General features: G+C 41.0%; 1 protein-coding gene across 1 annotated transcript in view; it reads right to left on the bottom strand.

Moving 5' to 3' along the window:
• LOC139689920 (clavesin-2-like) overlaps nucleotides 1-20,169 on the bottom strand; it is a 109,285-nt gene extending 89,116 nt beyond the window's left edge. The window contains exon 1 of the mRNA XM_071587047.1: nucleotides 19,880-20,169. The gene's annotated coding sequence lies outside the window, so the exon portion shown is untranslated. The remainder of the gene's footprint in view (nucleotides 1-19,879) is intronic.
• Nucleotides 20,170-26,023: the final 5,854 nt, after the last annotated feature.

Here is a 26,023-nt window from a genome sequence, read left to right as displayed (position 1 = left end):
GTCCAACGAAAAACCACAAATCACACACAGGAATGGTGAATCCAGACATTTTCGCGAAGCCTCCCGCGTTAAAAACGGCTATACACATTCAGTCTCCGCACACATTCATTCTGTAGACGCACATTCACACCGTACGAGTCGTTTCACGCAGTTCCAAGACTTTCCAAGTCCCTTTTTACTCAGTCTTTAATATTCTCTACATTTTGATGAAGTTTCTCGGCTGTATTTATATGCTTACTCTCCTGAGAGATGCATTTCCGAGAAATGAAACGTTAAAGGAAGAAAAGACAAATAAAAAAGGAAGGAAGAGCTTAGGTCTAAAATGACTGATTTTGACCTATGTACATATGTAACATTAATCCGACACATAAGATTGATTGTTCAATGGGTTTCAATATTCAAAAATAGCAGTTTGAAGTATCATGGGTGTTTACAGATTTTGTTGTGACCTTGCTGCGTTTCACCCAACATATGCTGTCAGTAAAAATGTTTTCTTATGCCTAGCAAAATTTTTCTGCTGACTCTCTCTAATATTATCCGGATGAAATGCTTTCAAATGGCATCATTTTAGTGTACTGGTCAACGAGTTATTGTTTTGAATGTGGGTATCAAATTATGTATGTCGATAATGATGAGGTTTTTGCGAAATTCACTACTCAAATAATTAAAAAAATAAAATAATGGTTAATAATACTTTATGCCTTATATAAATATATACTTGGCATTCAAAGAATCAAGCGCTTTTTAATCTCTCCGACTTGAAGGTTTCGTGCACCCCCTCCCCCCTATCCGTCCGTCCTCCCATGACTGATAGAAATTAGGTTTTAAAGAGACGGCTGATTTCACACCTTAAACACAACCGCCAAAACATAATTGCTCCCCATTGCGTCAATTTCCCAATTTCGATTCTAAATCGAAAATTCGTGACGTTTCTCTTACCCTAACGCAAACCTGAGAAAAACAATTACTCATATCCTAAACCTTATGGACAACATACTCGTGTGTACATATTTTTCATAAATTTCTTATGGTATATTTTTCATCGAAACGACAGTCTTTGCGATATTCTTTCAAACACGCGGGTATTTTGACATGGATAAAGAGCGGAAACAGATGACAATTGAATTAAAAACATATACCTTTGAGAGTTAGGTAAGATGAAGGATGACACTTTGGTTTTCCACATAGAATTTTTTTTATTACGACCTAGGTTTCCTTACGTTTGGAAAAGCAAAGTGTCTTTTTTCATCACCAAGTATTTCCACTATGCCACGCCTGAAACTGTCATTTAGTAGGGTAAGACTTTACAATTAATACATGGGGTATCACTCGCTCATAATTACAGTGCAAAACAAATCGAAATATAATTTTTGGGATTTTTTTAACTCTCTTTTCTCCGAAAATTTCTAATTCAACTTCTACCATCTTAAACATAAACCAATTCAGGTTTAACTTCATGCAATACCTTCATGATGAGCGTAAAACAGAAACTTTACGCTACCACAATAAAGATTTAATATTTCACGACCCGAATGGTTCATTCATGGATGCCGCGCATCTATCTGATGATGACTAGCAGCAGCATCGAAACCAGGGCCGTGAAATATACAATCTTTATTGTGGAAGTGTTAAGTTTCTTTTTTACGCTCATCTTCTATCATTTTCCAAAATTTGAGTTATTTGGTTGAAGTTGAACCGAAAATATTTTTAAAATTAGTTGGAAATCGTCTACATAGATTCCATTATTTTATGATTTAATTTACTCCAATTTCGCCAATGTATTTCACTTAAATTTTAAATTATTTTAAAGACAACTTTTTCCTACAGCTAAATTTTATGTATAGTGTTATTATAATAATGTACGGCCTGATTGATAGCGCAGTCCATTTAAAAATCAAATTTAATGAGAAAGCGTCAATTGATATTGAGACTTAATATGTTTAAACGGAAGCAGTTTACATTGCTTGAAATTATTTGTCACGCCCGGAAAAAGTGAAATGCTATTGTGTGTCTCAGATGTCGACCGCGAGAGCATGAGGTCGTCAGAAAGGTCGAGGTGATACAAGGAATGGGCGCGTCGGGGAAAGGATGGACGAGGTTGGGGAAGGGCAATTGAAATGGGTGAGGGAGCATTCATTGCTTCGGGGTCGCGCAGTGAAATCACTCGGTGGGCGCATGCGCGGGCCACGGCGTCGTCAGAATGAAGGTTGAACGTGCACGTGAATTTTAACAGAAATATAAAATTATTTATCGACGTAAGCTATGTCGTGGCACTGCTTCCATCTTATTACTTGTACAGACCCGCCCAAGGCCAGGTCAGCGCAAGCAATTAAAGGGAATGTTTAAAATGCATTTTTAATTTTAGAGAAAGCCAAAAAAATTTAAAAGGTCAAAATGGTTGCAATTCGATCTGCTTATTGAAATTTAATATCGAGGAAGACATGTTTTTATTACTGCAAGTCGATTCATAAGCAAATTGTCAAACTTAAGTTGCGTCTTGAGTTTTGAGTAAGAAATCTTTGATTCTCAGAGTAGGAATTAAAGGCATCGCCTCACTTTAGGTGTAAATAAATGAATTCAAGCTGAAACGGGGCTTTAAAACTGTAGAAACTCAAAAAATAGTTTTGAGATGTCTTGATTTTTCCGGGAACTATCAGAGGAAGGTAACAATTCCTTGGACGAAAACCTAAAGATATTTTCTTCTGCCTTTTGGAAAATCTTGTATGGACTATTATGAAAGATGGCGGAAATGCAGGTGGGCATGGGCAAGGGCTAACTCCATAATCATTTTTGTTGTTTATTAAAACGGAGAAATGTCTCACCCCCAAGGCGAGATTCGAAAGCGTTGAAGTACCCTCAGAAACTGGCATGATGGCAAAATATGAGCACTTCTTGGACACCTGTAGTATCTAAAACAACTACGCTTCCTGCAATCAAAGAACATATGGAAAAGGATGGAAGAATAACAGAGGTCACTGAACGCGAGGGAGCGGTTCATGTGGAAGTGACCGCTTTCACCGTGAGCGGTTGGAAAATAATATTTCTGCCGGCACAGAAAATGTTTTTCCTGCCGATTAAATTTAAGACACAGTAATGCCTAACGCCTCCTTCTCATTCATCCGAGAGCTAATTAAAAACCGACATTTTACCAAAAATCATATATTTCTCTCCTCGATGGCGTATTATTATCGCTTTTATTCGTTTCGACCGGATTGCAGCCACGTAACTTAAAGCAACAAGTTTACAGTTATGTGTTGGACCATCTATCGGTAATAAGGTGCTCGCGTGCCATAACATACATGTAGGATACAATAAGTATACCTCCATAAATTTAAGGCTACTTCTTGGCGGAACGGAATCAGGGAAATTGTGAAAGGAAATTTGGTTAGAAAAAACATAAAAGGAACCCAGGAGGTTTTTGGGACCCCTTTATCATTTTAAGCTAATGGATAATTACATTGACAAGACAAATGATTCCTTGGCCGGGACTAAAACCACGGATCTTTTGACTTGCCGGTCAAGGAAATATATTTGCACTAGTGATCTCCTGGATTCCACCTTCCCCACCTCTCCTGTGTTCGTCTTTTATACGTGTTCCTATCCCTTTCCCTTATATTTATTTCCATGTGAATGAATTTTTGTTCACCATATGGCGGGTTTTCGTGTTTGAATGCGCGCGCGCGTGTATATATATATATATATATATATATATATATATATATATATATATATATATATATATATATATATATTTCCGAGAATATAAGGATTATAATCCGCAAACGCTTCTTCAAGAAAAGAATTCTAACGCCTGAGAGCAGATGTGTGGAGCTGGTGTCAGGATGGTCAATTTGAAATGAATACCCAAGAAAAGTGGTAAAATTCCATTTGAGAGCTAATTACAGACATCGATTTCAGAGTCAATTCGTAGATAGTTGCGGTACGAGGACCTAATTATGATATTAGAAGAGGCACAGTGTTTTCCCTTTCCACTTTGCTTACATCTTGATTTACTTCCATCAACATCAGAGGGAGGTAACAGTATGTACCACGAAAAAGTCCTCGACAGTGAGATTGGCTCTGATTGCGCGAACACCATTGAATTCAGATTTTTTATCGAATAATATCGGGAAAGAGGAATTTTAAATTGGCGGTTTACTTACTGTCACCACTCAACCGAGTTTACCTATGGCGTTGAAGAAATTACGAAGGTCACAAACTATATTAACAGAGTGGACCACTAATATCAAGGAAGAGAAATAGAATCACGAATATTTTAGTACTCGCTGTGTTTGAAGACAATGATATTAAATATATTCAATTCGATATCCCTGCGAAAATCAAGATCGAACACGCTGACATTCTCAGACACCCTTCCTCAATTTACTCAATTCACTGCTCGAAGAAAATTCCTCATTCTCTATTATTACCTGGCAATACGTCCAATTGCTTCCTCGGGCCTGCCGAGCGGTGGCTCTCAAGGTAGGTGTCGGTGCTATGGCTGCTGGCAGCATGATTACTGGCCAACCCGAAGGCTGCTCTTTCGGGTGCCGCCCGGGGCATGGGCATTGTTCTGCCACATAATGTTTCATTAATCTTATGGCGTGAAATGACCTTGGAAGCCTTGGACGAACTTAAAAAACACCATCACTACAATCCCCGGAATTCCATCCCATCTGGTCGCAAACAGCGTCGAGGACCACGGCTGACCCGGTTTGCGCCTTGAATACACCATTTGTATACACCATCAAATTTAATTTATGATGAGATTGGACTTCAACCGTCGGAGCAAATTATGAAGCGAATTGCCACTAGTCATAGGTCAAGATAGCCTTGGGACTCAAATTGACCTGAATTTTAACAGTCATGCTAATGTTTATTGACAGAGCCTCCCCGGAGAAATCAAAAGCTACCGTCAGTGGATATTATTTTTACATTCTCATCCATGATCATGTGCAGGAAGCATTCGCTAGGAGTAGTGGTAACGACGCTGGGGTAAAACTTAATGAGGTCGTGTTTACATGGAAAAACTGGCTCAATTGTGAAAGGTACAAATACGCATGCCGACTTTTCTGAGTGACGACCGGCCACTGTAGCGTTAAAAATGCAATGCATGGAACCGTTACGTGTTCCTCAATAACACCGCTATGAATTCTTGTAAAAGTCTTTATTCTTGGGTCCGAACGTGACCACTGACCCATCCATTCGGCGCTTTAGACGCAATTGAGTTGTTTGCATCTTATGATATGAGGGTGGACTTATCGGAGACACCTGCTCGTCGCTACATTATCGTACCTTATCTCCGCATGGATCCGAATTATGCGTGCTTCTTTTATCATCAGGTGAACTCGAAGTTATGCTGTGTGCCGGAAAATACATTTTACGCCGAGAAATGCAATCATCTGATAGTGGGTATATTGGTTTACCCGGAAGTAATCCTCAGCGGAGATCGCCATTCATGTATTTCGTATCCAAAGTCAGGTGTTCGAAACCCGGCGGTGCTCAGACGAGGGTGACTAGCTCCTCAGGTTGGGGTGAGGAAAGTTGTTATTCTCTCGCAAATGATAGATATGAAATACATTATATAAGACACCTTCCGGCAACTTCAAGCGGGAAAGATGATACAAGGCTTTATTGAGAGAGTTCGGGGGGCGGGGAGGGGGGGAAGGCTGGTTAGGGGAAGCCATGAGCATGGCCGCTAACGGCAGGTCGGACATTACGACGTCCTGACAAGCTCACATGTTTGATGAATATGTCCCTCAAAAACCAATCAGAGACGGGAACACTTGTAAAAAGTCACGCTACACTGCTAGCAACAGGATTCGTACCCTGTAATGAAACAGCCAGTACTGCTGCTGCACCAATCAGCTCTCTTGGCATTGCTATGAAATGCGCCCTTCATTCGTAAGCCGCTGGCATTCCTCCGTAGCCAGTCAATTTCTGAGCTGGAACGTGGCCATCTAAATATCTCTGTAGGCAATAAAACAAATATATTCTCTTTTTAGCACTCCATCCAGATTCATCGAATTTCTGCTGGTTCGATTTGTATATCGCTGAATTCAGACTCGATTCCAGTGTTAAAACTTTCTGGAACAAGTCCCATGCTTAGCACTCTCATCCTCCATTGCATTTTCATTTCGCGTCGTCATAACAAGCAACTATCAGTTTTTACTCTTTGATAGTTTTCTTAAGTTCACTCTGAACATTTTACATCTTACCATTCCCTTCCCATCTCCTATATTTAGGCTGTATTAAATCTATTTTTGTGTTTCCTGGCATTCACAGCTGTTGCAAATCACTGGCGCAAGTTTGCCAAGGCAGTGATGAGCCTTTGTCTTTTCTCAGCCACTATTTCATGTCTTCACCATGTGTTTTTTGTCATCGAGTCAGTCCTTCGTGGAAATAAATCTATTCCTTTTAATGTGAAAGGATGCAGTTTTTCATCATTTTCTGTTAATGCATAAATTATAACCTGTAGCCATTTATGCGAGGATTATTCGAAAAAGTTTCACCTTCTTATGGATGCTACATTTTATTCAACATAATATTCTATTAAGCATTGCTTCAAAGTAATTATTAATAATTTAAATGCTTAACCTTCTTGCTAGAATATTGAATACGATACAGACCGCATTCAAAAAAGTACTGCTCTATTCATGTAGACAAAATACTCTATTGCATCTTCACATGAAACTTGAAGTATTTTCATTGTTTACGTGGTCATAAGTGTCAAATGTATGAATCGTTAATAATGGAGAGGTGTGAGATGAAATAGAATGAAATAAATACAAGGGCACCGTGGAGGAACATCAAGTAAGAACTGATCTGTGATCCATCCAACAACCTTTGAAGACAACACATTGGGTACGATGCTGTTGCATGAGTATTCTCCGAGAAAATGTAATTCAAACCGTTTCTTTAAGAGAACTACCAAACTTTCTACCATGTTTCCCAATAATTTATGACCAGATACTATGGTGTAAAAGCGCAGTCGGCATTATAATCGATTTCTCGAAATCCGAGGAAAGCCCGATTCCCAAAATAACAAGAGAAGGAAACGTAGAGGAAAATCCTTGGCATGGCATTACTTCAGTTTGCCTTATTTGGGAAACTTGTAAGCAACTAGTCTTCGTAAGCAACAGGCTGGAAGTCAAGACGTGGGGAATGGAATTATGGTTGTGTTTTTGCGATCTATGCTTATGGCAAATAATTAATGGAAATAGGCTTCCGCTGTTGTGATTTGGACGGAGAGGGGAAACAGATGAAGGAGGAGGGCCGCTGCACTTGATGAGGAGGAAAGGAGAGGTTTGCGTGGGAAAACACGAATAAATGAGAAAAGATTGGCGGAGAAAAGAAGGGCGCGTGGCGATGCGGGTATAGCGCATGTGTACGTGGGCGGAGGAAAGGGGTGGCCATTTAATTTGACTCGGTTAGGGGCGTCATCGGAGTGGTTGATGTTTTCCGCAGGTTTAGGCAGAATTTTGGGCCGGTACGCCAGGGACTATATCTCTATGCCTACTGTATATGAAGGCCAACGCACACTGCGACGAATCGGAATATCATGAATGTGTATTTCACAAAATCTCAATTCTCTCATCGAAATGAGCTTTTTTTCTAAAACTAAAGACGAATGTCCGGAACATCCAATTAGCAAGATATTTATCTTATTGGGCGATAATGGGGATTTGGCATTCCCAATATGCCTCACTCTCGTAAATGAGTTAACTCTCGCAATTTATTAATCGGCACTGCAAAATAGGAAGAGAACATTTTTCCAAATTTCTGCGCTTCTCTCTGGAAGGCTATTTTACTTGACTCTATTGAATTTTTGGGACTTAAACGTATTATCGTACTTGCACGAACATGCTCGGCAAATGTATTAGAAAATGTCTTGCAAATTGTCATATTAATATGCAAAAAAATATGTTGACAGGCTAAGAATTATCCGGAAAAAATTGCTCCAATCTCCTCAGATATCAAAGAATACGGGCCTATGAGCAATTACTTATAAGAGGCAAAAGTATTTCCATCACCCATGTCCAATATCTACCGAACTCTATGTATGATGGTAGCGCGTACTGCGCCCTGATCGAGACATCCCTCGCCAAAGGTTGCAAGGAGTGCTTTTCCTTGAGAAAGGCGCAAACCGTTTGGGCTTTCGTGCAAGTTTTCCAGTCGATGAAAATTAAAATAAAATTATCTTGATCACCGAGAACTCGGTTAGTTCCAATTCAGATTCCCTTACATGTGCAATGGTGATCCTCTTTTGTATTGCATATTAATTGTTACTCTGTTGCAGTGCTCAGTTTAAATATGGGGGGCAGACTAAGTTGAGTAAACTCAATAAAATTTATAGGCAACGTAAACGAGTTTCCTGTCTTGCAAATGATAAGGTCACTGCTCGTAGTATCAGTCATGCGGAATAAATCATTTCTGTGGCAAAAATTTATTAAATTAAACGCCTATTACAGTTTGCCGAAAGTAGCGTCTCTCTCTGTCATCAGTGAACTTCCTTTTCCTTCTTCATCGGAACGAAGCAATTAAACCTTTCGGCTTTAATCAACTTTCATATAAAACTAATATTAGCACAAATAGCAAAAGCGAATTAGCTAATGGCTCTTCCCGTACAATTTTGAAACATGCAATCTGTGTCAATCGCTTTTAAGGGCAAAATGATGAAATCCTGGGTGATCTTAAATATGTTTTATGAGGTACCCTAGAAGGAAAGACAGATGATAGGATGATTCTCCCATTAAAATATTGTTTTAAATCTATTAATTTTGCAAGGGATCAACGAGGTTTCAAGTCAATCTGTGAGAGATTCCATTGCGGTCCGTTTGGCCAAATCTCCCGACTTAAATGATGGGCGATTGAATAATTCGAGATGCACATCTTGCTGAAATGTCTCGTGCCAGTTTGCTCTCTTCCTGGTTTAAAGGACTCTCATACCTAGACCCTCCATGAACATTCGCTTTCTTCTTAGATCGAGTATTTACATGCGTAGCAGATCTCGTTTGAGATTTAGCCTTCAATTCTTCGATGAATGCTCTCTCCGACGCGTAATTTTCCGTACGATCTAACTATGCTCGGCAATAAAATGTTCTCCATTGCATTTCCCCACCGCCTGTCTATTGGTGCCAGGTTTCTCTGGGGCCCTCGCGCGGTGTTCACCTCGCGTAAAAAGAGCCTCGCTCCGGGAAGTGAGGTGGGGGGGGGGGAACTCGCAAAACCCCTCCGAGCGGCGGAGTTGGCCGGCATCGTGGTTGACCGGCAGCGTCGGCAACGCGACGTCCATTCCGCCATGTCCCGCGGGGCGATTACGTATTTATTTTTGTAATTAATTCCTTCGCTCTCACTTTCCCCCACGCCACACTCAATCATTATTTCCCTCTGAGTTGCCTGGATTTCATGCTCTGGAGGGTGGGAGGGGTGGAGGAGGTGAGAGACTGGTATCGTGGTGTAACTCGATCTCATCTCATCTTCTGGATCCTCCATCCGCCGTCGCGACATCTCGATGACGCGCGAGGCGTCAACGGGCGAGCTTCCGTGTCCGTCTATCCCACCAGATCGCATCTTCCCTCGACAACCACATTTGCGCGTTTTTGCATATCGCAGCGTTTGAATCGCATTGGATATTGCAGCGACAAGCTCGGGATATTCGGGCATTTAGTCATCTTATTCCCGCCTTCTCTACCTGATGCCAATAGCCATTTATCCGATATGATCATCTGACCGACCGCCACTTGGGCGTTCAACCTAAGCTTTTCTTTCCTCTAGCTTTCTCGTCCCTTGTTATCTTTACAATTGGTGTTTCTTCCAGTATTTCTAGATGCTGATTTTAATCATCTTTCCTTTTACCTATTGGTTCAGTTATGGGTGGCATTTCATAAAAATCTATGATGATTCATACATAACCCTCTCTCGAGTTGTATTTCCTACTATTTCTTTAAAAACAGACATTTCTGCGGTTCACGTTCCTAGTTCTGTGTACACTTTTTCTGAAATAATTCTTTGAATTCGTTTAACGCCACATGAACAAAATTCCGTTTAAATGAACAGATTTGGTTTTCTATCAAAGCAAATCAAAATTGACATTATTGTGTGGGTTTATTTATTTTATTTGTTTTTAAAGGGCAATATTATTTTGTTTTAAAACCTACGGCAGTGACTAAGCTTTAAACAACTCAACTATGAAGTGTCGATTGCGGTGAAAAATATATGAACTCAACAAATACGGAGGGAAAACTCTCCCAGGCACAGTTTTCGCGTCGTAAGTATTTATTGTCCAAGTCAATGCCCCAGGAATTGAAGCAGCCATCTTCGACCTATTGCGTGTGAATTCGCAATCCTGGGACATGCGCTTTTCGGATCTGAATTTGTTTTTCCGTCACTTGATTCGTTAATCCTGATATTAAGTACGTAACAATTAGCTCCTCTACGAATAGTAATTCAGTTTGACTAAAATTTGTATTGCATAATTTCTTGCTTCCTCAAGCCCTCTTTTTCCGCTCCAAGATTTTTCATTCTCCGAATGAGAGTCCGGTGCTGATCCCCATCGGTCTGACTATTTCATAATGGCGCCTGTCCAGCTCAATGTGTTCTCCATTCATCCACAATCGATTTGAGTGACGTTTGATATCGTTAGTGATCTTAATTCTATCTCCGCATTTCGCCTACTCAGGATGCCATGTATCGCATACTGATCGAATCTCTTCTGCGAACGTTGAAAACAGAAAAATCATTTAACTAGTGCAGTTGCTTCGTATTTTCGAAGGTCTCTTCGGATTTTTTATAACTACCACTAACCGCACGAAATATGTCGTAATTCTCTTTAGTAAGGGATATTTCTCCACAGGCTGAGGGGACCTTTGGGTATAATTAGGGACGAAAATAACCGAAACTGCATTAACGAATGATTCCTAAATTGTTAAATTTGCCTACGAATAGGTAAGTGGTTTGGCGTCATAGTGAATTCCAATTGTGTCCTACATCGACTCGGGATATTGAAATAGACCGTAAATATTTCGAATAGTGGCCACGAGATTCCGTATAGTTGAGAATGCATTAAAAATCAAAATACCCCTCGTAAAGATTTTTCTAATGGGTTGATTATGAATCCAAGATGTACAATCATTTGCAAATGTAATGCGCAACATTTAAAATAGCACAGCATTTACTGACACTATGGCCACTTTTAATATCGTAAAAACCAATCAATTGCAACGATTCTTCATTTAGCATCTGTTAACGATTATTTAACATGAACTGATATCTTCCAATATTGTGAAAGGTTGCCACTTCCTGTAAAATTACTATTTGAATCTCACTTTTCGCCGATGAAGAAGACCCATCAAACCCTTTTGAAATGAATTTTACACAAAATGATGCTTTTTCGTTTATATCAATTGAGATATTCACCCCAGAAGCAGATTCTTCCAGTCCCAAGGTGCGTGGCGGGTCAATCAGGTTCCTTCGTCATTCCCGAGAGAGGGACGGGCACTTCCCAGTTTAAGTTCAAGCCTTTAGCCACTTTCTCGTATTTACGTTCCTTTCCGTCACCCATGACTCTTTTATCATTTGCTTATGCAACAAATAGACGCCAGTGTAATAATTTTGCAGTCTTTGGCCCGTGAAAAATATCCGTTAAGCAATAAAGAAAGTTCTTTTAAACGAGCGCTTCACTCCAAAACTCGTTGTATGAAACCGGTTGGCGTGATCACAGCTTTCCTTGGTCGGTATCCCTCTCCGGACTTCTTTTCTCGTGCGGGTAATCAGCTGATACGTGAGCGTATCTTTGCACAGGAAACGAAAAGAATTTTTTTCATTCAAACTTTGGCGCTCCGGGCCCGGCGTGGGATAACAAAAGTGGAATTATTAGTTTTAAAATAAATGATTTTGAATGGGAAGCTTATGTAATTGAAGAGTCAGAATCCGGAAAGAAATGAAATTTGAAAGAACCACATTGGGGACATAAGTATGGTCGGGTTCACAGTAGACTTTAGAGTGACGCCAAAATACGCGAAACCTGTAATGCCAATCGTTTCCAAAGGATCTATTATTCAATGCTAGACTCATTCTAGTAATTAGTGCTCGGCTATATCTAAAATTATAGCCTAGACTTCTCAGGGGCATAAATACCCTTCTCCCCGTATTATTTCCAACCCACCACATACTCTACGCGATTTCATATCGCCCGAAGTTTCTAACCTTTTCCTTTCCGTCCGCTCAACTAACATTCTTCCATCTGACAAAGCCTCCGAAATACCACTTCCTTCTTAGTATCGCCGCCATTTAATTTTTGGGCTTTCTCCGAATTCACCCCAGCAACTTCCTCTCTTTTCTCAAAAATTAACACTCCTGAGATGCAATCCTCACTCCCCAGGTTATTGTCTTCGCCTTACGAATCCAAAACTAAGACGACCATCTTCTTTCTTAAAGAAAGAGCAGAATTTAAGGTCATACAGCGTTAGACTCCACATCAAAGAGCTAATAAATATTCTCGTTGGCTTAAATTTCTTTGGCTCCCCACCAATTTCGTCCATCATTGGAAAACGTAGTGTAAACATTTTAAATTTACGTTCAGTCACATCAACTACCGAGGATTCATGCCATTCTCATTCAACATTCCCATGTAGCGCAGACACGTTTTCCCCTTGTAGTTCGGCAGCGGAATGTAAAAGGAAATATAATATATGTGTGGTCTATTTTTCAAATTATAATATGCTTGTAATATATATGTACAGTAAGTTTATACAATCATATTGTTTAATATTATCTGTTGAGCTTGCAGTAATCAATGGATAGGCGGCACGACGATCATTAAAGAGATCCCACGTCAGCAATAGCAAAATTAATTCTCCTGTTAGAATAAAGGTAGGCTCCGTGCATTGCGTAATCCTTTTCATGCTAGCGATCAGCCATCCGTGAATTTCTGTTTCTCAGAAAACAAACATTCCTCTTTCTCCACTCGAGTTTCGTGTCGGCCGAGTTTTGTCCGCTAATCTCGAAGTCAAGAGGCTTTGGAGCTCAGTGATTCAAGCACTTCCGCCCTTCAATAAAAGTTTACCTCGGCTTTGAAAGAGGGCGGAGCTCATCTCGTCCCAAGTTCCACAGCTCCCGATGGCCACATATCTCGCCGGGAGGTCTACGTATTTCTTTCTCCATGGACAACAAAGAACTCCGTATAAATCACATAGAAGTCAGAAAGTATTTCGTACTGGGTTCAGCTATGAGTTTTTCACGACACCAAAATTGAACAATCAAACCAGTAATCATGAACTTGGAGTGATCCAAAGTTCAGCGCAATGTGTCCACACTCCGGCGGTCGACAAATGATTCAATGCAAGCAACCAAACCGAAACAATTTCCATTACTTTCGATGGGCTCATCATACCGAAATTGCTTGAGCAAACATACACTTATTTTTTAGGCTGTCGATATTCTTTAATTACCCTATTTAACTACTCTCCTACACGATAGCTGACGCGCAAATCATCAGTGGGAATGAAAATACGTTTTTCGATCAGTAATGAGCAAATACATTTATTTATTCAATTGCATCATCGCATAAATTATCCATTTTAAGTAATCAGTTGGCCCAGACATTTTTATGAGCCCGCTAAAATGACTGTGAAACATCTCTGGGATTAATCCATATCGATGTTTTCAAAGAGGATTCTTTTACACTTTTGAAAAAGTTTCCAATAGGCATCGAAGCGCTGGGGAAGACAAGGCTACCCGCGTAAAGCAAGTTATAACACTGAGCGAAACAATCACATGTTGATTCAGCAGGAGTTATAGTTTAATAATGGCATCCGGGTTACATGGCTAGTTATAAAATTCTTACTTTTATTAAAAATTCTTCGGAAGAAGTGTTCTTTAAGTCGCCGACTTTTCATGCCGAGTTAAGCCACAATCGATGCAAGAATTTACTTGTTCCAATTCTACCGGTAACTCACTAGTTAGCTTTCGTACTTCATATTGGTTGGAGGCCTGAATAGTCGGGAGTTTTCATGTAAACACTTTCAATTAGACAAATGGTGTTTTCCCTTTTTCATTTTTAGCAGATATTGTCACTTTACCTACGGCGCGGTCAATATGGAGTTGGGTTGTGTACAAATGGTTTGCATGTCCTTATCGTCGGCGGTGAGCTCCATGGAAATGTTTCTTCGGGGTGGCGTTTCATAAATCGCCAGGAAAGGGAACACTCCTATTTCCTCAGCACAGTTTATACACCTGTGAATTCAAAGGCTACTTATTTTTTTTAAGGCCAAAGTAACTGAAAAGATTCAAAATCGTTCCTTCAGAAAACCACTAGGTGTTTGGCTTTTCAATTTGCTAGACTAATTAGGTTTTTAGGGAATCCCCAAATCTTATTCCAGAGCTTCTTATCTAGAGGGGGGGCAATTATTTTTTACGAGTTCCCTCGTCAACCTAGTTGCTCCGCTACAAGCATCACTATGAGTTTATGTGCTCTAGTCCAGGCAACCAATAACAGAGATGGATGAGTCTGGTTTATTTTATGTGTTCATTACTTTCGCTTTCCAAATTGCGTTTGTCTATTTTTAGGATCCTCCGTCAAGCCAAAAATGAGCATCCCTTCGTCAGCACACCCGTGCTTCCTCGTTCAATTTTCTCCTCGTTAACAGTTGGGAAACTGCGCGCACGGGTCGGCCAGTGCTACCCAGATTGGCTCCCTCTCGGATCTTTTTCGAAGTGTGGCACGGGACGCGGAGGAAGGGCGACTCTTGCTTGCCGAGCGGCAGATGGGATCTTACCGTGGATATGCCGCGGGGAATTAGTTTCAAAGACAGTAGCGTCGGTCGAGGCGAGAATTCCGCGGCAAGTGGGGGCGAGGCACATATAAGAGAAAACAAAACAAAAATGCCGAGCGTTGCAGTCCTTCCTTGGTTTCCAGCGAACGCTGCCGGGGAGTGAAACTCGACAGAATGAATGAATAATTGTTCACCTGATCCTTTTTTATTCATCATAGTTGCATAACTGACGTTATCATGACTGATTGAGCGAGTCTTGGCTTTTCCGCGTCCGGCTTGGAATATCATTCGTTGCGATACCACCCACGTATTGACATAGAGGGTTTTCCGTAAATCATTGGTTGGCATTACGGACGGCATGTAGTAAAATTAACGGAATCGAGGAAATATGTGCAATTAGCGATTGCATTTCAGATCGTCAGGATTTCACGGTCGGTCCCCCCACCCTCCGATCATACCCAGAGTGACGCTGTCGCAATGGCTTCAAACGCGTGCGCGACGGGGGGGGGGGGAGTTAATGAAATACAAATTGCATGGCTCTATTTATTTTGCAAACTCATTACATTTTCCAAAGGGAGTTGCGCCAATGCATCGGCCAACCGGACATTCCCATGTAGGATAAACCAGCCAACCTCGAGGAAAAAACGCGGAGGGCCATTTGACGACCGAAGGCGACGACAGCCCAGACTGACCGCGGCCGGCAGTGAAACACGCGCGCGTCATTGGCCGTAAACCCAACGCCGCCGAAGAAGGACGGATTGGCGGTCTTCCCTCGAAGGAAGTGTTCAAGTTTAAGTGAAGGCCCCTCGGGTTGAAGTCTTTGAAGGACCTTGTCGGTGGTCTTCGCCGGGTTTGTGAAACGCGCGTGCGTTAGAAAGCGACCGGAAATATGCCGTGTATTGCGAAGCCAGAATCCACCCGTTCACAACGACATTGCAATATAAGAGCCGGAAAGGATAAACCGTCTGAACCTGCCGCCATCAAAAGCTTTCGGGGGATGCTGGTTAAGTGTATGAAAAATGAATTAGTCTGCTATTTCGATATTTTTGAGGCGGAGTCCCTTCGCACGCCGGTCGGCGAAGGCGAATGATTTTTACACTCTGAAATAGTTGCATTGACTTAAGTGTTTGTAGGAGTTATCATAAAAACTGAAATCATGAGATGTAAGCGTTGTGGCAGCGAAGCTAGCAAAAGATAAGCGATTGGTGCTGTCAGACCCGAAATGAATCCCAGGAATAAGTACATTGCATTACAAAATCATGCGCTCTATTTTTTCGTTTCCCTAATTTTACATCCTAGTAATTCGCACCCACTCTTGGCATTACTGCATGTATTCTCATGCGGCGGCAAAGTGCATTCGGGAATAACTGTGGTAGGTACCTGATCACTATGGGTCCCAGGACATTTACATCCAAATCATTTGGCTTTGCCATCATCGCTTCTCTCTCGTCTGTTCAATATTATTATCTCTTGCTCTGCTCAGCAACACTCGCACTTGATTGACTGTGTTTGGTAACATTTCCTTGGAGGGAGCGTTTATTAATTCTTAGTAGAAAAACTAACATGGAAGGCATTTATACAACTAGCAGCAAGACGCATTCCGCTCTAATTGGGAAAAAATAATTTTAATGACTTTCAAACCATTCTGCGTTATCTCTTTGAAATGCTGAGACCTAAAAGGTAGGAATAACATGAACGACTGTGAAGAAAGTACATTCTCCAAAGAGAATACCCCAAAAAAAAACTTAATTAATAAATTAAGACGAATTTAATTTATTTTTCAAGTTATTACGCACATTTTATTTAGTGGCATAATAGCAAAACATTTAGGTGAAATCTTTCAGAATTTTTCATTTCAAAATAATTACTCAATAATTGTTACAGAAAGTTGAATGATGCAAGTTCAATGATTTTGAATTTTACGTACTATTTTGTGAACAGAATATTAGCTTTCAATGGTTGCGAAGGAAATAAATATCTCGAGGTGAGTAGATCTTCTTTTCTTAATCTTGGGCAGAAGAACGTATTCACATTACTGAAAGTTGTTGCAATCTTAAGTTCAGGGGAACGTAAAAAGAAAGCGCACATATTACAACACTTATCTCATCCAATATCGAAAAATGCAGTTTTTCTTGTTATGTCCCTTGAGTCATCTTCCGTGACTCGCTGGAATAAGCATTGCATGCGTGCTTTCGACTCACCCAAGAATTCTATTCTATTTCACCAAGGAGTTGCATTGACTTTGTATTTAGCCATGCGATTACGTCTAACTTTTATTCACAATGGAACTTGGATTCAGGTCTCCGCCTTAGCATAATAAATCCCGAGTCTTTCATCACAAGATACGCTTTTGAAAAGAGAAGCAAAATCTATTCCTCAAAGTATCGTCTCAAAACGTAAATAGACCTAAGGAGAACTGTGAAGAAGGAAGTTGCAAAGTGCCGGAAATGTCCAACCTGGAAATTTCGCATTGTTTGCTTATGCCGCTGCAAGCCGTTTGCTTAGTTGAATTTATAGTGAGTATTATGGCATTGAACGAAGACACTTTGCGTCGGTGAGTGGCCATTAAATAATTGCATTTTTTAAATTCTTGGGAAAATGTCCATTTCGCCATCGGACTATTTCAAATCTCTATTCTTTAGGGGTGAGTCCGTTTGCTTTTTCCAAGTATTTGAATGCTTTACCTTCAAGCCAAGATAGTGCATAGGAACTTAGCGCGCAGGATATAAATAATCCACGGAAATTTCTTTCCTCGAATGTTCCCAGTGTCTCTTGATAATTCATGCTCAATGACATTGAAATAGATGAAACTTTTTACCTTACATTGCGCACTTAACTCACGTTACCTGGGTACATAGGTAAATCGAAATGCCAAGAATATTTCGCTTGCCTACCATTAAAAGAAAAATTGTTTCGCTAATAGTTCTTTCACTAATAATTCTTTCACTTTGACTATGGATAAAAATCCGCGGAAACATGTGCTCACATTTAAATCATTAGCTCAAACAGCATTCCGTTCTGAGCACATCATAATTTTATTTACTAAAAGTGGTGTTTGCGACTCACTACATAACCGATGGAGATATCATACGGTGCTGCATGTGATTACTGATTATTACGAGGTGTACGGCATGGGGTGGAGGTATTATGTACAATAAAAATATGCCGTATCTCTGATGTCTAAATGTATGGCACTACAACAGCGATTAGAATTAGAACGGATGACTTTTAATCGAATAATAAAATAATTAGATACTCTCGTTAAAGAAACCAGCAGCTAGCGTTAGTCCCCGCCAAATCCCACCAAACGATTCTGCGATGAATGAATGAGGATTTTGAGTCGCCGCATTAATTTGCATTAAATCCATTGCAAACATCTACACCACTCCCCGATAGCCAGCGCGTGGACGTGTGGCAGAAAGTGTTAGGCCACCATTTTGTAATTGTATGAAATGATATTTTCGTTAAAATAACTGTTTGGTCACCATGGTTTATTTGGTCCATGGAACAAATTTTTTGACAAATTTACCTCTGGTTCTGTTTCTCTCAGGAATTGTGTGCAGTAATAAAGAGAACTTAAAAGTTTGAGAGAGAGTTTCTTTCATTATATCTGGGTATCTATGTAAAGTGGGTGCAGATATAATATAAAGCGAAGCGTGCCAATAGTTCCCCCTTCGATGTCAGAGATGAACTCAAGTGCCCTTTACCTTTCCAAAAGTTTAAATTTATCTGATTTCGTCGTGATTGAAAGGGCTCCATCTTACACTCTGATAACCCTTTCGAAGTCACTTTCTTCTCGTAGACATCTTTGAAACATCTTGAACTCGCACACTACTGCAATATATTCAATTCCTCGAAATTAGCGCTTTCCGATGGGTCTAAAATATTCTTCGCATATTCTGAACGTGCGCTAGCTATTGTAATACTTAAAAAATCCCCTTAACTTCTATTAGATTCACGGATAGTATATCTGCTGAAAGCAAGTCCGGCACGCGGGTTTTTCTTCCACGTGTTCCCCGAATATGTTTAAAGGCTGAGATTACTCCTAAATATATGACGTATTCCTCGTTACAGTGCAGCTTATTTGTATGCACAATGTCGTGATTCCTAAATGTATGCCTCTAAAATTTCTTAACGATGCATTTATTGATTATTAATTTCAGTTATCATTATTTGCACCATCACGAAATATTTTCCAACTCGCGCGTATGCCAATAGCAGCCAATTCAAAGCAACACAGGTTTGCAACATTGTTGACGTCGCTTTCCATTACCTGTCCCACTGGCCCCATCCCATCGCACTCTTAGCGACGTAAATAAAGAAGAAATACGGCGGAAGTAAAGAGCTAACATCCCTTTTAAACTTGCCGAGAGAGAAATTCGCGGTCTTTCAGAAATTGTATGATTTCGAAAGAGAGGGAAGCCGGCGATGAAGCCGAGAAATATGAGAACAATGCCAACAAAATAAACGAGACGTCGCAATGGCACTTTTTGCTCGGTTATTCGCGCAGAGGTGGAATGCCACAATGAAGGATACATTAAAATATCACCTTTACGATTGGACGAAAAAAGAAACTCCTCGTATTTCAGCTCACGGAGCCATGACTAATGTTGTCGCCGGGTACAACTAAAATATTAGCCGTAGAAGAATGTACATCTCGTTGTAGCTCAATAGACCCAAACGCCCGTTGAAGCAAGGTATTTCGTGTTTTACGGGAAGGTGTTATTTCTGTATGAATTCTTATTTGACATGACCGGAATTCGAGCGCCAGACTCCTCGTATACCACTGCAGTGTCGCTTAAGTTGCATTGCCGGATCCTCCTCACGTCGATTCGATTGTCCGAGGGCAACAACATAAGTAAGAAGAGTATACATTTCGTAGCACGGGAATTCACCTCGTCGGCTTGATAAAACTCCCTAGCGGGAGATGCGGAGTTCAATTCCCGGACTAACCAAATAACGTATCTAAACCTCAACTTGTGTTCCTCAACCGATTTGCCGCCAACTAGTCTCTGTCCCTCGGAAGCGACGGGAAGAGGTGCGGGGGGAATTTCAACTCCTCCGCAGAGACTCCGACGGGCGTTGAAATTATCGATGGAACTCACCTCTGTTGTCTTCGTTCCGGAGGCGCTCTCCAACGCGCTTCTTCCTCCGCCTTCCAAGAGGGGTCTCCCCGCCGGCCGATGCCTCGAGTCGCGTTGAGGTGAGCGGCGAAGAAGTTTCGTGAGGGAGACGAGTCGGAAGAGCGTTCGAGATTCCTAGCGCGGTCGGAAGAAGAGAGAGGGTGGAGGAATAGAGGCAGACGCGGGGAAAGATGCCTTCCTTGCACGAAAGGTTGGAGAGCCAGCCGACCGGACCTCTCTCCACGAAATCCTGAATGCGAATGCCGCGAGGGGGAAAATCATCGTTGTCGGTCAGCGCTGGTAAGTCCTGCGAGAGCGGAAACTAGTGGAGCGGGCGAAGGGTGTGGGGCGAAAGGGGAGGGGCGGCGAGAATGGGGGGGGGGAGGGAGAGAGCGAGTCACCCTGTGGGGAATGCTGGGGGAGGGAGGCGAGGGGGGCGGGGCCAAGGTGAAATAGTTCACCACGGATGATTAGGGCAAGGGAAGAAAGAAAGTTGGGAAGGTTCACCCTAGGCACATAACGCTGGGACGGGAGAAGGGAGCATTTTTAGGGCTTCACGCGGTGGAGGACAAGGGCTTAAATGGCCGTCGCCACTTATGCTTCTATTGTCGGCTGAGGTCATTCCGCATCATCATAATCATTTCGCATGATAATTATTTGGCCGAGCAGAATATGTCAGTCATAAAATCATGTCATAAGTCAGGTCATATGCCAGCATGCGCCCCCCTGTCGGCATTTGAAAATGCCTGTCTCGGTTCGACTGCATGAGCATTTTGCCGAGAGGGAAGATGGAAGACTTTGAATTGGTAATCAGGGAGGCATGAGTGATTACCATTGAAACATTATTTCGTGGCTGATTAGCGACGTCAAAAATGAGAATTAAGAGCCGATGGAATAATTCAGTGGAGAGCTGCGTCGAACCAGTCTTGGGATTGATGACTGGTGATGATGATGTGTGCAAGTATGTTTTAACTCAATCATGCTTGCACCCATCATTCATCGAGCTCAGGCAATGAGAAAACACGAAGAACCGAGGCTAGGAGGTTGTTGTGCCAGGGCTGTTTTGTGTGTATGACCATTTGTCATGTTTAATTAACTGATTTCTGACCCCGAGTGTAACCGATGTGGTCTCCATGCCGAATAAATGAACACATTGTATGGCATATTACATGAGTACACTAATGTAAACAGCGATCGTCCCTACACATATTCAGCAAATAACTTTTATGGGAGTACAGAAGAATAAAAGAAAAAGGGTTTTTAAAGATGGAGTTTGGTTGTTAGACGAGAGGCCAACTTTATACCGTGTGCAGACGCACTGCAGATGAAGGAAGCATTCTAGTCCTGGTCAGTTCAGTCTACGCCTTACCGTTTCCTGAATATAGACCCAAAAAATGCTTCGCAAAGGCCCTTAAAATGCTTCTAAAAATCTTAGGCTCAAAAAGAGCGTATTTTGATTCGTACTTATTTTGAAATGACATTACCAGGAATTACATGTCGGATTCTCCAGGCATTAACCTGGTTTTGCATCCTTCATCATAATCATCAAGTCATCATAGTAATGCTTACCTTGAGATGTAGTTGTTATTGTTAACTCGAATAACTGATACCGATGAACCCATATACCCATGGCAGTGGAGTTTCAATTAGTCAATATTAATTTTTCTTACTTTATGATTCTATTTTCGTCGGCCGTTAGCATGTGGTCCAATCATTATGTATATTGGATCTTAAATCAGTTTTTGGTTCCTAAATATTTAATACTTATATTCCATTCCGGATTACTATCTTTATAAAATCCGAAGAAAATTCAACGAGTGGGGATTTATATCACGTTAGAATTCGGTTAGATTTTGATGGTCGTGTCATCACATTGCCTCACACATTCTGGTTATTTTTTTAACCAAATATCAATTATTTGCATAATTTTTGCTGATCGCCAGGTTTCTGGCGATTTTATTTCTTCCATAATCGAAAACAAATACCTTTATTGCTAAATGATAGAGAAAAAACTCAGGTTCACATCCTTATTTCTATTTTTCCCATGCCTTTAGGAAGGCAACGGTTACTGTCATTTGTGTGCTACTGAAACATAAGAAACATTAGACTCACGTAATCAGGAAAATTAATCCTCTGGTTGATCCCGGAAAAACAACAAGCACTTCGTAAGATATTTGAGCGAGGAAATCATAGCATCTTGTGATCAGTTCCGGAGAAGTTAATGAAATGGAGAATTTTGTGCAACTGATTGCAGAACCGTTCACATAATGGTTAAAACAATTATTTCAACTGCCGTCTTTTAAGACGAAATAAAATAAATAAACACGGATTTTTTGTGCAAATGTTTTCTTTATAGCAAAACGATTGCCCAATTTTATTGAATAGGACCCATATTGATGAATAAGAAACTACGATTACTTCCGTTTCTAACCTGCAAATATGGCTCAACTAATTTATCTAAGAAACCATAAATCAGATAAAATAAATAAATATTAACCAATAAAATGATCGAAAAACACGTACGATGCACTATTTGGGTCAGAACAAAAATCATCTACATCTAATTAATACCCCGCAAGCCGCCGCAAGGGCGTGTGGCGGGGGGTGGTGTTAGGACACCACCCGTAATTTAGAAAAGAAAAAAAACCACATGCAAAAACCACAAATTCATACATCCACAAAAAACATGCCATACATTCATGCAAGAACATTTACACCCCACACACACGAAAAAACACTCAAACTACCAACTAACATACACATGCACCTGAAAGTATACCTAACAGCTTTGCAGTGTTTAACTTTGCTCCGACTTGTAAATTCAATGTTTTCAATATTTCTAAAGTGACTTCGGTTTCTTACTACTATGATTTCTCATTGTTCGGGGGTACCTATCTGTATACTGGAATCTATCTCCCTTATTTTATCTTTGTGGTCTGATCTACCTAAGTAGTGTGGGGCCATTATAATTCCTTCAGTGTCATAGTTAAACTCGTTTGTTCTGAACCTCTCTAAAAGTCTAAGCCTCGATTGTTCTCTTCGTACTTCAAGTAGTTCCCAGCCTAATTCCCCTAAGAGACCTGTCACACTTGTGTTCTTATCATGACAATTTTTAACGAATCTAGCGGATTTTCTCTGGACTTTATCTAATTCTTTTTACCAAATTTTCTCCCAAGGATCCCAAATGCTTGCGGCTAATTCCAAATGAGGTCTAACTAGAGCCAAATAACACCTCTCTTTAACTTTTTCATTACATTTCCCCACCACCCGTTTTATGAAGCCAAGTTTCTTTAAAGCTGATCCGCATATTGTCCTGATATGTGCTACCCATGAAAGGCGCGGTGTTAGAACAACCCCCAAATATTTAACTTGATTGGCCGTAGTCAGTACTGAACCCCCTATTTCGTAGTTTATATCCTGTTCCTCGCTTCCTTTGTTCCAAAATTTCAAAACTGTGCATTTATCTATATTAAGTGGTAATCCCCATTTATTGCACCATTCCGAGATATTGTCTAAGTCTCTAGGGAGTAGCTCGCGATCTAGTTGGTTCCTTATTTCCCTGTATACCACCGTGTCGTCAGCAAATAACCTCAGATTGCTACTAACGTGTGTGCTTAAGTCATTAATGTACATTAAGAACAGAAGAGGCCCTATTACACTTCCCTGGGGGACGCCCGAAGTTACATCTCTCTCCGTTGAGCACAACCCATCTATGACTACAATTTGTTTGCGGTTTGACAAGAAGTCTCTAATCCAATTAATTATTTTCTCATTGATTCCATAGCATTTAAGCTAATGTAGCAGTTTATTGTGTGAAATCATGGGTATGAACATGCAAAATACAGAAGAATTTTAGATTTATAGTTGGCTAAAAACGTTACGCGGATGAGCACGAAGATTGTATGCGTTTACTCTGGTTAACAGAAGTTTCGTTTTACATAATTCGCTACTTTTGGAATTGCAGTTATTGTTTCTCCCTGGAGGAAAAATACCCTAGCCGAGGTAACAAGGTTATTCTAGCTCGGGAGGATTTATTGCAGAAGTTAGTTTGAAGTACTAGTGATTTCTATGAGCCAGGTAGTTCATAGTATCTTGGAAGAATCGTATACTGCCACTGGCTTCGCTGGCTACAGAGCAAAGTGCGTCGATCAAATAAAATGGGTGCTCATTTTGAAAGAGGAACGATTACTCATTTCTTATCCTCCAGACCGCGATAAATAATTTTCAATTATTTGATACAGACGGGAGTGAGAGATGCAATCGCCGGCAGTGACGCCATTCCGATTGGTAAACGGAAGTTCCAAAGGCGAGTCCGTGGGCAAGGCGAGGCGGGGAGGCCTGGCGTCCCACTCGGTCGAGGCCCCTCCCCGCTCCCAACCCTCCGTCTCCTCCTCACGCGAAGTCGCAAAAAGGTTTGCGGAGACGATGGGACGTATTGGAGTGAGAAGTGAATGAAGATGAAAGTGAATCAATCGGAGACGAAGGACGCCAAGGGAAGGAGTCGCGGAGAGAGATGACCCCTGAACCGCGGCGGAGCTGAGCGGATATGATTTTCAAGGATCAGAGCCTTCCTTTTCCTGAGTGTGTCGACTTGAGGCCAAACTAATGAAAAGAAGATTGGCCGTGAGAGCCGAAATAGCATGATTTTTTCCTTTCAACTCTTGAAAACAAGCCCTTATTTGTCGTAATATTAAGTCTGGCGCGCAGAGGTAATTCTTGTTTGTAATTATCGCTAAGTCGCAAAGCCGGGTGGAACTCCTGGGTTACCTTCAATCGAATGCGATTTTTAACTCTCCTCCGTGTTTTGGAGGCTGATGCAGGTTGATAGTCTTAGGCCTGGCGACACTCCATTTCAAAATTTTCGCCAAAACTTTATGTAATCTTCTTTAACGGCTTTAAATTTTGACATGGTGGAGCGATATCTGACGTCATATGGAAAACAGATCAGTCAACAGCGACATCGCAAACTTGACCCAGATTTTCCTACTCACTACTCGAACCGACTCGGTGGCATTTATAGCAATCTAACTTGACCTTTCATGCTCGCTAAGATATATTTTCAGGATTTTATTAGGATTTAATCATCGCGCTCAACCGATATAACCCTTTTTGGAACATGCCGTTGGCCTTCGCGGACACAAGGCGATTTTTCCTGAATCCACAACCGTTGCCTGATATTCATTGATTTTTATTCACCGATGATTTATTATGACCATTATCTGCCAATTATTATCGACAATTACACGTCAACGAAGTGTCAAAAAATCCCTTCAATCCTGTGTGGAAAATGGTCAAAGATATTTTAGTACGTTCTCAGACTAGGTTGAAATGAAATGAAAATAATCCCAAGAGGACTGATGGAATAAATTAGGGATTAATTATGTTAGAGTAAGTGAAATTTTCACTATCTCTCGGTATGTTTAAGGTAGTTGGCGATATATTACTACATGAAATGGAGTCATTTATAAGAAAATCTCACAAATAATATTCTAATAAAGAAGAATGGGTATTGGGGTAAGGCAATAAGTTTAATACGAACCCTTGCATTAGTATATATTCTGTGACATCACAAGTATGCCTTTTTAAAAATGTTTGCGCTAACGTTCGAGGTGCGTGTGCAGTCGTTTGAGCACCAACATTTTCCCGCGCGCCTTTGTGAGCGGCGACGGAGCGTTCAACCTCTTCCCACGGGGTCGCTCCTGTCGACGCTAGGGACATGGCTAGGCACAATGGAACGCCCCACGAATGCAATTAGTCTGACTCATTTCTCTTTCTATTATTTTCCCTGGATATCGTGTCGCACTGTGTGCCTCTCCCCCCCTCTCCTCCTTCTTCGCTGCAACATTTTCCATTTTGTTGGTTGCACTTCTATCTTTGATGTGTTCGTGTATGTTACCTTACCTTAAGTCAATTTAGTCCTTAGTGGTCTTCTACATCACCCTGATTTAAATACTTCCTCTCTTCCAAGCTCTGCCGCTTTTTAGTAACATATGCCGCTTTCATGCAACAAAATACTTCGTATGTCATAAAAGATTTGAGTCCTAGGTCACAACAATGACGATGAGAAATCGTGTGAAAACGCTTGGATTTCGTCGCATGGAAATAAACCCGCGAAAAATTTTCAAG

Source organism: Hetaerina americana, unplaced genomic scaffold (assembly GCF_022747635.1).
Source record: "Hetaerina americana unplaced genomic scaffold, ioHetAmer1.1.p SCAF_29, whole genome shotgun sequence".
Taxonomy (NCBI): Eukaryota; Metazoa; Arthropoda; class Insecta; order Odonata; family Calopterygidae; genus Hetaerina; species Hetaerina americana.
This window is presented reverse-complemented; position numbering and strand designations above follow the sequence as displayed.